Raw genomic sequence first — 13,749 nt, 5'->3', positions numbered from 1 at the left:
CAGGGGGAAAAATTAATTCCACAATAAAAGAAGTGAATTACTATTGTTAGCACTTATACAAGAAATGCTAAAGCAATTTGACAATTAATTCATTACATTCATAACACCTTAATAAGTAGGCAGCATTTGAGCAGTTAGCCATTTAATGTGTGAATTAAAATTTGTTTTGTGTACCTAAAGCTATATCTTGCAAAAATCACCCTCAAAAAGGCAAAGCTTATGCAATATAATTATGACAGTTTTTGCTACACAGAAATAACATAGAAGAGACAATTAGGATATGGCAAACCAGGATCCAGATATACTGATGAGGAACTCCAAATGAGCAAAAGGGCCAACAGAATTTTGAGATGCATCTGTAATGTAATGGTAATAGCTATGCTTTATTGAGGATATGCATGCTATTTGCCACACATTGTACCTAAGTATTTTATATCATCATCTTTTTACAAATGACAATTCTGTGGGAGAGAAACTATTATCATACTCACTTTGCAGATGGAGAAGCTGAAGCTTGGGGAAATTAAGGTTACACAGCTAATAAGTTGTAGGGGTGGGATTTGAACCCAAGCAGTTTGACTCCAGAGCTCAACTGCCTCCTGATGTAATCGCACCAGTGTCAAGGACTGAAAAGGATAAGACTAGAAGTAGAGACCTGATGGATTTTTAACTTAGAAATGTAATTCTGAGGTAGATAGGATAGGTTTTGATGACTAAATAAGAGGAGCAAAAGGGAAAAAAAGGATGACCCACCATTCAAGATTAGGCCATTTATAACCTGTATCTGTATTACATGTTTGTTCTTGAAATATGTGAGAGGAAATATATTACCTTCTCCTTTCTAAGAAGTATGTCAGGCACCTTTTACTTTGTAGCAGAGCTCACCAAAAAAGTTGAGAATCATTAATCTGATCAATTTTTTCATATTAAAAATGACCCATTAGAGTTCCTGCTGTGGTGCAGTGGGTTAATGTTTTGGCTTGTCTCTGGAGGTGCAGGTTCGATCCTAGGTCCAGCGCAGTGGGTTGAGGAAGTGGCATTGCTGCATCTGTGGCGTAGACCACCGTTCTGGCTCAGATTCCCATCCCTGACCTGGGAACTCCATATGCCATGGGAGAGGCCAAAAAAGAAAGAAAAAAACGACACATTCATAATACAAGTGTGTGTGTGTGTGTGTGTCTGTGTGTATACATGGCATATGTGAAATGTAGCCTTCTCCTCACCCTCACTATAGCCCTTTGCAAAAAAAATCCTTTTCAAGAACCTGGCATGAAATCTGATGTTCTACTAAATGTGCCAAGATTAGGGTAAAAATAAAGGCAACAGACCTCAGGTAACTGGTAGGTTGACGTTTTCTTTTTTGGTCAAACAAAAAATACCTAAAGATGATGAAATAGGGCAGAAAGTACATTTACATTATTGTGGTTTTTTTTTAGGGCTGCACCCGTGGCTTATGGAAGTTCCTGGGCTAGGGGTCTAATCGGAGCTGTAGCCGCTGACCTACACCACAGCCACAGCAATGCAGGATCCAAGCTGCATCTGCAACCTACACCACAGCTCACAGCAACGCCGGATTCCTTAGCCCACTGAGCGAGGCCAGAGATCAAACCTGCATCCTCATGGGTACTAGTTGGATTCATTTCTGCTGTGCCACAACAGGAACTCCCTCTAAATAAGAATTTTTAATTGAGATATAGTTGATTTACAATATTAGTTTTAGGTGTACAGCATAGTGATTCAGTATTATTACAGATTATACTCTTAAGTTTTTACAAGATAATGGCTATATAATTCCCCCGTGCTGTACAAAATATCCTCGTCACTTATCTATTTTATGCATAGTAGTTTGTATCTAAGACAATGCTGCCTGCCATCCTAAGATTATTTTCCTTTAAAAATAATCTTTGGTGTCAATTTCCAGTAATATGGTGGCCAAAATGACCTGAAAGTTCTCCCACATTACAAAACACTTGGAAATGCAGAATAAAATATAACATTCTTTTAAATGTATAGCTGAGTTTGCAAGTAAGTAAAGGAAATCACTAAGGGCCAAAACACAAAGGGGAAAAATGAAAACCAGAGCATTTAGTGGGAGTTGAAATTTTAGCTGCTCCGATGGTGGGGTGCAGGTGGCTTGGTTATCTCACCAAGTAAGGTGCTTAGGTTCTGATGCCCAGGTAGAGGCAGAGGACAGAGCCTTGGGCATAAGTAAGGCAGGGAGTTGGAGCTGAGCCACCTGTGGAAAGTTGGAACTTTCAAAGGACTACATTTTCAATAAGGGTGAACTAGACAACAGTCCATTCACTAGCATCGGGAGACAACTTGGGATCTGGGAAGGTAGAAAAAAAGGTCTTCCTATGAGGTTTTGTAACCTCAAGTCATCTTTCACACGGGCTTGAGATTCAAAATGTATATACTTCCTGCAAAGTCTAGGAATCTTCCAGGTCTAAAAATTAGCACAGGAGTTCTCGCCGTGGAACAGCGGAAGTGAATCTGGCTAGGAACCATGAGGTTGTGTGTTCGGCCCCTGGCCTCGCTCAGTGGGTTAAGGATCCGGCGTTGCTGTGAGCTGTGGTATAGTCAGAGGTGGCTCAGATCTGGCATTGCTGTGGCTGTGACTGTGGCCAGCAGGTGTAGCTCCTATTAGACCCCTAGCCTGGGAACCTCCACATGCTGCGCGTGTGGCCCTAAAAAAAAAAAAAAAAAAAAAAAATTAGCACAAAGTGGGTCCCAAGCTGTCGATATCCCTCAAACTACCTGGCAGAAACAACACAAAACATCTCTAGAGGGACAAATCCCCCAGATCCTCACAGGTAAGGCTGCATATACAATAAAAAATTACAAAAACACATGAAGAAACACCCAGCATAAGCCAATGTCTCAAGATACTACAGCAGGATTAGACCCCAAATCTTCAGATAATAGAATCATCTAATACACACTATAAAATAACTGTTTAAAATGATTAAAGACAATTGAAAACATGAAAAAGAATAAGACAGTATTTTTTTTAAAGACCAAATAGGGTTGGGGTTTTTTTGGTTGTTTTTTTTTTTTAACGGCTGCACCCACAGCATTTGGAAGTTCCCGTGCCAGGGATTAAATCCAAGCCACAGCTTTGACATATGCTACACCTGTGATAACAATGCCAGATCTTTAACCCTCAGCACCAGGCCGGGGACTGAACCTGCACCATGGTAGGAAATCCGAGACCAAATAGTTTTGAAAGAGAATTCTAGAAATTTTAAAAAGTTTTAATATTTAAACTTTAATGGGTAGAGGAGTTCCCTCATGGCACAGCGGGTTAAAGATCCGATGTTGTCACTGTAGCAGCTTGGGTTCCTACTGTGACATGGTTTAATCCTTGGCCCAGGAACTTCCACATGCTGTGGGTATGGCCAAAAAAAAAAAAAAACCCAAAACTTAATGGATAGATTAAACCATAGCCATAGATTGAGCACAGCTAAAGAGAAAAAATGATAAAGTGGAACACAGATGCTCAAAATACGGCAGAGAGAGAAAGAATTAAAAATATTGAGAGGTAAAGAGACAGGACAAATGGAAAAAAATAATATTCAAAGAAATAATGGCTCAGAGTGTTCTGGAACTGATGAATTAAAGATGTGATTTTTCAGATTCCTGAGCAGGAAAAATACAAGCTAAATTCACATCTAGACTATTTTGGTGAAACTTCAGATCTTCAAAACAAATGATCATAAATTGCTAATACTCAACATTTTCTATGTACCAGGATTGTTCTCACTTTACTCAACACTTTACTCAAAAAACAGTCATTTTAATATATTGGCATATTTTCTTCCAGTCTTTTATCCAAGTATGTTTATGTATATATACAAAAATTTCAAAGAAAACTCGGGATAATGGCACACATATAATTTTGCGTTCTATTTCTTTTACACAACATTTTTCCAAAAGTTTTTCCCATGTCATTAAGCAACAGCAGCAACAAAGGCATAAACAACAGCTAACAGTGTTGTGGTTATGAACCTTGGTTTTTGAAGTCAAACTTTCTGTGTTTGAATCTCAGCTCACAACTTACTAGCTGTGTGATCTTGGTTAAGTGAATTGTCCTTTTTCATTTTCTCATCTGTAAGAACCTCCAGCCCAGGGTTATTGTGAATTATACTATTTACTAAGCTATCTGCCAGGCACTATGCTAAACACATTAATAATATCATTTAATCCTCACAAAATCCCTGTGGGTTAAAACTGTTATTGCTCCTATTTTACAGATGAGAAAAGACTGTTAAAGTGATTTGCCAAAACATATAGCCAGTGATGGTGCTTCAACTTGAATTCAGATGTATCCAAAACCAATTCTCTTGATTGTCATGCTACACTCTTCTTCGATGAGTTTGAATGGCTTCATAGTATGCAGAAATCATAAAGTTCATCACAATATTCCCCAAATGTTGCACATTTAGATCTTTTACTTTCTCTCTCTCTCTCTCTCTCTCTCTCTCTCTCTCTCTCTCCCCCTCCCTCCCTCCCTCCCTCCCTCCCTCCTTCTCTCTCTCTCTCTCTGTCTTTCTTTTCGCTTTTTATGCACCTGCAGCATATGAAGTTTCCCAGGCTAGGGGTCCAATCAGAGCTATAGCTGCTGGCCTACGCCACAGCCACAGCAACTTGGGATCTGAGCTGCGTCTGTGACCCACACCACAGCTCATGGCAATGCTGGATCCTTATCCCACTGAGCAAGGCCAGGGATCAAACCTTCGTCCTCACGGATGCTAGTCAGATTCGTCAACCACTGAGCCACTATGGGAACTCCCTTTTCTACTTATTTCTTATTAAAATAACCCATCTTTGGAGTTCCCGTCGTGGCTCAGTGGAAATGAATCCGACTAGGAATGATGAGGTTGCAGGTTCGACCCCTGGCCTCGCTCAGTGGGTTAAGGATCTGGCATTGCTGTGAACTGTGGTGTAGGTTGTAGATGCAGCTCAGATCTGGCATTGCCATGGCTGTGGTGTAGGCCGGTAACAACAGCTCTGATTCGACCCCTAGCCTGGGAACCTCCATACGCTGCGGGTGCAGCCCTAAAAAGACAAAAGACAATAAATAAATAAATTAATTAATTAATAAAATAACCCATCTTTGCCTGTAAAACATTATATGTACTTCAGATACACCTTTTAGGGTAGTCAGTCTGAAGTGGACTTAAACTAAGTAAAAAAATACGAACATTTTAAGGCTCTTAATATAAGTTGGCAAACTGCTTTCCAGCAAAAAGACCGAAACTATTTACATATCCATTGGTAATTAATGAGAATAGAATTGAATATATTTTCATATATTGACGACGTATTTATATGCTTTACCCATGTTTCTTCAGAGATGTTCATTTTTCTAATTTGTTTTTATGCTATAGGGTTACATATTGAATAATATATATGTGTTATATGTATATATATTTATATGCTACATATAATACAGATTAAGTTATATAACGTTTTATAGCAATAAAATGTGGATATTAGCCATTTTTGTCATATAAATTCTTAATAAACTTTAAATTTTTTTGGCCATGCCTATGGCATGTGGAAGTTCCTGGGCCAGGGATTGAACCTCCACCACAGCAGCAACAAGAACCATAGCAGTGACAACACTGGATCCTTAACCCCCTGAGCCACCAGGGAACTCTAGGACTATTTCGGTTTTAGAACCCAAAGTACCATATCCTGGGCAACCCCCTCACTGGATACAGTGGTTAGTCACCCTATCCATTGCCTATTCTTGTGCCATTGCCATACTGTCTTATTTACTATTGCTTTATATCTTAATATCTAATAGAGTAAGTACCCCTTATTGTTCTCTCCAAAAAAATCACCACTTCTGCTTCTACATGAAACTCAGAATCTTTTACCAAATTCCAAAATAAAAATTCTAGTGGGATTGCTTTATAATTACAAATCACTTGAGAACAGACATTTTTGCAGTATTGCAAAATTCATGCAATATGGAATGCCTCTGTCATGTCTTCTTTCATGGTTATCATAAAAGATTCAAAATTCTTTTCACATAGGCTCTTACATACATTTTATTCCTAGGCAATCTAAACGTTTACACTGCTATATTAAATGGGATCTTTTCCCCTCCATTATATTTTCTAAATAATTAAAAATACTTTTACCTATATCTACACAATTTAACCTGAATGCATAAATGTGAATATATACATGCTTTATTTATTAACCACAGCCTTTTTTTCTTTGTTTTTCGCTTGGTTACCCCAACTCTTCTCCACTTCTACCCCTGCCACACATGTTAGTAACCTAATATGTATCTTTCTATTTTCCCCATACTGAAAGAAATCTATACGGTTAGATAAGATAGGTGAGAGGTAGTGGTAGATAGATAGATGGATAGGTAGATGTTTTTGGTCATTGATTTTTTTTAATGGGATCATATTATATACATCAATAGTTATTTCCATATTGTTTACCACAGCTGTAATACTAAATATTTCTATCATCGATGTGTAAGAATACCTGTATGGGGGCAAGCATTCATTCTCCTGTGCTTCTTTACTCTCACACTGCTACCACACAATACCTCTGACACCAGATGTGTGGTTTTTCCACACATCATGCAATTCCCTGACACCAGCTAGGTGTCCAACTATTCAATTCAATCCTAATGCTATCTACTTAGTGTCAGATCCCCCAAATTAAGAGTTCACTCCCGTAAGATTGCCTCTACTTCAGACACCCATTGAAAGTCCCAGGTTGTCACTCGTATTTCTAACTGGCCAGCTAAAAATCAGGGTTCCTGAGAATTCCCTGGCGGCCTAATGGTTAAGGAATCAGCATTGTCATTGCTGTGGCTTCTATCCTTGGCCCAGAACTTCTGCATGCCATTGGAGTGCCCATGACCCCCTCCTTGAGTTTGGTTTAATAATTTGCTAGAATGGCTCACAGAACTCAGGGAAACAGTTGTACTGGAATTGTTATTTTAAAACTGTAAGATATTTATTGTAGAATAAATAAGTAATTAATGTCATTAGCAACTGAGATTTCAGCATGAGAAAAGAGATACAAATATAAAATCAAAGATATTGAGAGAGTTTCCATTGTGGCTTAGCGGAAACAAATCTGTAGCATCCATGAGGATGCAGGTTCGATCCTTGGCCTTGCTCAGTGGGTTAAGGTTCTGGCATTGCCATGAGCTGTGGTGTAGGTTGGAGACGTGGCTCAGATCTGGTGTTGCCATGGCTGTGGTATAGGCCAGAGTCTACAGATCCAATTTGAACCCTAGCCTTGGGAACCTCCATATGCTGTAGGTGTGGCCCTAAAAAAAAGACAAAAAAACTAAGAAGTTGAGTGCAGATTCTATAATTTTAATTTTGAACTGAAAATATCAGAATGAACTGATTTAGTTTTTCTAAAAATATACTTTTAATGTTTATTTAGTTGAAAGTCTCTCTTCTTTTGTATAGCTTCTTGATATGCAGTCTTTGTTAGCAAGATTTCTTCTGCCCCTATACTGTATCCACAGTCTACCAGACTTTCCATGTTTACTGTTTTACTTTTTATTAAACTACCTGGAATTTATTTTTCAAAATTGTATAAGATAAGAATCCATTTTTATTCTTTTAAATGGATAGCCAATTGTGCCGGTATCAATTATTAAATGATATATCTTTTTCCAACTGAACTGAACTATTGCCTTGGTCATACATTAACTTTTCACATATCCCAGTATCTCATTTTGGACTTGTTATTCTGTTTCACTGACCTGTTTGTCTAATCTTATATTAATATTATGTTGATTTGATCACACTGGCTTAATAGCATTTCCTAATACCTAGCAAGACCAATTCTCCTTCAATGTTCATATTTTTCAGACTTTTCTTGACTACTCATTTTATCCAACTCCCCCTAAAATATCTTGGGATTCTTTTTGGAATTTCATTACATCTACATATTAATTCTGGGAGAATTGATATTTTCCCATTGTCTCCTCATTCGAGAATGCTGTATGTACCTTTTTATTAGCTCATGAGATTGTCTTACATTTATAAAATATTTATGATGAGATTTTATAGATTTCTTCATATAGGTCCTGTGTCTTTCTGGCTAAATATATTCCAAAGTATTTTACACGTTCTTGGAAGTTTTTTTTTTTTTTTCAGCTTTACTGTGGTATGTATACTTGACAAATAAAAATTGTATATATTTAAGGTGTACAACGTGATGTTTTGATGTACCCATACTTTGTGAAATTATTACCACAATCAAACTAATTAACATATCCATCACTTCACATAGTTATGATTTTTTTGTGATGAGAACACTTAAGATTAACTCTCTTAAAATTTTTCAAGTGTATAATACAGTATTACAAACTATAGTCAACATGCTGGACATTAGATCCCCAGAACATATTCATCCTACATAAATGAAACTTTGCAGCTTTTGACAAACATCTTCCCATTCCCCTCATCTACCCAGGCTCTGGAAACCACCATTCTACTCTCTGCTTTTATGAGTTCAAATTTTTTAGATTCCACGCATAAGTAAAATCAGGCAGTATTTGTATTTCCTTGTCTGACTTATGAGTTCTTTTTTCTGCTATTGCAAATGTAATATTTTTCTCATTTCCATTTCTAGATGTGTATAGCTATAATACAGAAGATTGTTTATTGTTGTCTATTTATCTTAAATCCAAACTCTTTAGCTAATTATAGATTTTTTTGTTACTAAAGTCTCTTGAGTTTTCTATATATTAGCCAAACAAGATAGATCATTTAATCTCATCTTTTGCACTGTATATACAGATTTTCTTATCTTACTTCATTCCCTAGAACACCATTGTCCAGTAGAATTTTCTGTGATGATAGAAATGTTATACAGCTGTGCATTTTAATACAGTAGCCACTAGACACATATGGCTATTGATCACTTTGAATGTGACTACTAAGAACAAGGAACTACATTTTATTTATTTATTTACTTATTTATTTATTTATTTTGCTTTTTGGGGCTGCCCCCACAGCATATGGAGGTTCTCAAGCTAGGGGTTGAATCGGAGCTATAGCCACTGGCCTACACTACAGTCACAGCAATGTCAGATCCAAGCCACGTCTGCAACCTACACCACAGCTCACGGCAACGCCGGATCCTTAACCCACTAAGTGAGGCCAGGGATTGAGCCTGCATCCTTATGGATGCTAGTCAGATTCATTTCCGCTGAGCCACATGGAAACTTCAACATTTTAAATCTCATATAATTTTTTTTTTTTGTCTTTTTGTCTTTTTTTGTTGTTGTTGTTGCTATTTCTTGGGCCGCTCCCGCGGCATATGGAGGTTCCCAGGCTAGGGGTTGAATCGGAGCTGTAGCCACCGGCCTAAGCCAGAGCCACAGCAACGCGGGATCCGAGCCGCGTCTGCAACCTACACCACAGCTCACGGCAACGCCGGATCGTTAACCCACTGAGCATAGGGCAGGGATCGAACCCGCAACCTCATGGTTCCTAGTCGGATTCGTTAACCACTGCGCCACGACGGGAACTCCAAGAATTTTTATTTTATTTATTTATTTATTTGGCTTTTTGCTATTTCTTGGGCCGCTTCCACGGCATATGGAGTTTCCTAGGCTAGGGGTCCAATCGGAGCTGTAGCCGCCGGCCTACGCCAGAGCCACAGCAACACGGGATCCGAGCCGCGTCTGCAACCTACACCACAGCTCACGGCAATGCCGGATCCTTAACCCACTGAGCAAGGGCAGGGACCGAACCCGCAACCTCATGGTTCCTAGTCAGATTCGTTAACCACTGCGCCACGACGGGAACTCCAAATCTCATATAATTTTAACAGCCACATGTAACTTGTAGCTACCATATTGAATAGCACAGGGCTAGATTATCTAAAATAATGTTAAATAATAACAATAGTGGGTTTATCTATATAGTCCCTGCTTTTAATCAAAAGTTTTAGTTTTTGCTACTTGAAATACTCTTTGCTGTTTGGTTTTTGGTAAACAGGCTACTATATATGAGGTTTTTCTATTTCCATTTTACTTAGAGTTTTATTAGGAATTCCCGCTGAATTTTATCAAATTAATTTTTTTTCCCGGGCCAGGGATTGGACACAAGCCACAGTAGTAACCTGAGCCACAGCAGTGACAACACCGAGTCCCTAACCGCTAAGCCACCAGGGAACTCCTCACATTATTTTCCACTATTTATGTGATCATGGGCTTTTCTCCTTTAATTTGGTGATATAATGGATTATGACGATAGATTTTCTTAAGTCTAACCACCCTCATTCCTGGAATAAACCATGTTTGGTGATTGCCTAACTTGTTATTAAATGTTTTTAAAATAAAAAAATTCAAAGTGATTTTTTTAAACTAGAAATTATGTTCTAGTTTCTTCATCAGTACCTAGATCTTTCTATTTCTCTGCTGTGACAAGCTAGAACTCTGTCCCCCTTGTTGGGCATTGATCACCATTTCTATATAGCTCAGACCACTTAGGTTGCAGCCCATCTTCACATGCATATTTAATTACTCATATGAAATGTAAGAAGATAAAACTGAACTAGGAGAAAACAGATAAAAGGTAAATAAGCCTAAAATTCCTTCTCTAGACTTAGGCTAGGCAATTCCTGGAAAAATGGTAGAAAGTAAACAGGATTATTACAAGTCCTTATACTCCACAGATTTTTTTTTTTTTTTAGTGTGTCAAATAGAAATTAAAAAAATGGCTGATGGGTTTAATTCTACTGGGCTGTTCCCGGCCAAAATAACAGGCAGCAAGGGGCCTGTAAGATAGATAAATTAAAGAAAAATTATTGCTGAGGTAACAATTTAAGCAAAGTTACAGTTGGTGGGGGCAGTTCCCATTGTGGCTCAGCAGGTTAAGAACCTGACTAGTATCCATGAGAATGCAGGTTCGATCCTTGGTCCCGCTCAGTGGGTTAAGTATTTGGCGTTGCCGCAAGCCACAGCATAGGTCACAGATACGGCTTGGATCTGGTATTGCTGTGGCGTAGGCTGGCAACTGCAGCTTCAAGTTGACTCCTAGCCTGGGGACCTCCATGTGCCACAGGTGCGGCCCTAAAAAAAAAAAAAAAGTCACAGTTGGTGAGTTTTATATATAGGCAAATATTCATTGAAATATATAGTATTTTCTAAACACTCTACAAATTAAAAGTTCTCCCAAATAAAGTGATAAATGAGGAGTTCCCATCATGGCACAGTGGAAATGAATCCAACTAGGAACTATGTGGTTTCAGGTTCGATCCCTGGCCTCGCTCAGTGGGTTTAAGGATCCAGCATTGCTGTGAGCTGTGGCATAGGCTGGCAGCTGTAGCTCTGATTAGACCCCTAACCTGGGAACCTCCATATGCTGCAAGTGCAGCCCTAAAAAGAAAAAAAAAAGTGATAAATGAAATAAAAGACCATCTTCCACAGAAGTAAAATACTATCAGTTAGAACTAATTTGGGAGTATAAGAATCAAAAATGAGAAAGGCAGAGTAAAAATCATGATACTAACAGAAGTCCCAGATAAAAAATTCTGCCTATCTGACTGATACCCTCAGTGCATCCAAGGGTTGCTAGGGCAAAGGCACAGGCTACAAAATTGGCAGTGTCTCCAATTCCCACTTCAAAGGAGTTCACAAAGTTCATGGTTACATGAGGGAACATGATTATGTATAAACAAAACTTGGCATATCTGTTGTACTTTTTACATATACTATACTTAATATTAAGTCCAGTCTACATAAAGAATCAAAAGCTCTTATACATCCACTTGTGCTGTATAAATTCTGAACTTCTACCAAAATTCCAGTTTAGCACTACCCTTTTTCCAGATTAAATAAATCCCACAGAAGCTATAAAACAGGACTTTGGGTCAAATTGGAGCTACAGCTGCTGGCCTACATCACAGCTCACAGCAATGCCGTGTACTTAACCCACTGAGTTAGGCCAGGGATTGAACCTGCATCCTCATGGATATTAGTCAGATTCACTTCTGCTGAGCCACAACAGGAACTCCTAACAGGACAGTTCTTAACTGATGCCCTAGTAAATTTTATCATTATTCCAGTAATCCAAGGTTGACAGTTTTTTTTTTTTAAGTTCCTAGTTTCTAATAGGTTATGACCCACTAATCAAAGTAGCAGTAAATGTGCACAAATGACTGGTAAATAAGGAAAAAGTGCATCATGTTTCTAGAGAAATGAGCAGCAGATCAGCATTTAATTTATATTTTACAGTGATTAAGAAAGCTCTATTTCTGCTAGAACAGAAAACCAAAAAGGCAGGATTCTATTGAAAGGTTCACAGACAGCCTCAATTTTTAGAGTCTGATATTGACTTTATCCTTGTCTCTTTCTCTTATTTGTTCCCAGAGTGCCTCCCCATGTGGATGATTTTCCTAGCAAAGCTGCTTCTCTGTAGTTCAGGCCTTGAGAAGTGAGACTCAACTGTATAAACTCTAGGCCAAGGCAACAGGAGCTGAAGTTAAATTTGCTTTTGCTTAGCCACACAGAAATGGATCTGAATGTAGGGCAGAGACAGAAATACACTCTTGAGATGATTTTTTTATTATATAAAAGTAAGTAAATATGTATCTATGCTTATGTAACTATGTGTATATGAGTGTGCATGTGATTATGGGAGGAAATGAGGTTTTACTGCAAATATCTGGGAAAAAGAGCAACCCTGAATGCTTCTTGGCTTATTCTAAACTGGACTGAGATCCATGGAAAAAACAAACTTTTTTTATCTGAGCACTGGGTTAAATATAATTCCAATAGGTTGTAAACTGAAAAGTGCTTACTGAATATTAGTCCAACCCACCAGAACCATTCCTTCAGTTATGTGTGGCCACCATGACCTAAATAAAGGCAGAAAAATTATTACTATATCAATTCTAAAGCACTGTAATTTAATAATATACTATGGCTATTTATATTTTTCTTCAGGTGAAAAGATAATTGAAAAATGTAATGGTTCTTTATACACTTTACAAAGAAGCTTGGATTTTTTTCCTTATTACATTCATCAAATTTCTTGCATTCCATTTGTAAAACGAGATATTTACCTGGGTTTGAAAAACAACTAATAAGTGAGAAAAAACTGTCAATTTTTGCAGAATTCTGGAATCTAATTTTTTTTTTTTGTCTTTTGTCTTTTGTTGTTGTTGTTGCTATTTGTTGGGCCGCTCCCGCGGCATATGGAGGTTCCCAGGCTAGGGGTTGAATCGGAGCTGTAGCCACCGGCCTACGCCAGAGCCACAGCAATGCGGAATCCGAGCCGCGTCTGCAACCTACACCACAGCTCACGGCAACGCCGGATCGTTAACCCACTGAGCAATGGCAGGGACCGAACCCGCAACCTCATGGTTCCTAGTCGGATTCGTTAACCACTGCGCCACGATGGGAACTCCCTGGAATCTAATTTTTAAAGAAATATAATAAGCAGGGGAAAGCTTAATGAAGGAAAAAGTGGCCATGCTGCAGTAAAAGAGTGCTGTCATATTTTTAAGCACCTGCCTACCAACTCCTCAGTTCCCAGGTTAGTGGCAGCCATGAAGATGACATCCTGCACTCTTGGCACAGGTTGATATTGTCAGAGTGAGCAATATAGACCTTGTTTCCAAAGATTGTGATTGTCTGTTTCAATCTGACTAGTGGCACCCTCGAGGACTTGTATAAGGGGCTGCCTTTATTTCACCAGAATTGGAGCATTCTCAGGGTTTCCTGGGTGCCTTTTTTTT

Source organism: Sus scrofa, chromosome X (genome assembly GCF_054392235.1).
Source record: "Sus scrofa isolate SSC_HxYL_T2T_F1_AM1 chromosome X, Sscrofa_HxYL_maternal_Yorkshire_Landrace_v2.0, whole genome shotgun sequence".
Lineage (NCBI taxonomy): Eukaryota > Metazoa > Chordata > Mammalia > Artiodactyla > Suidae > Sus > Sus scrofa.
This window is presented reverse-complemented; position numbering follows the sequence as displayed.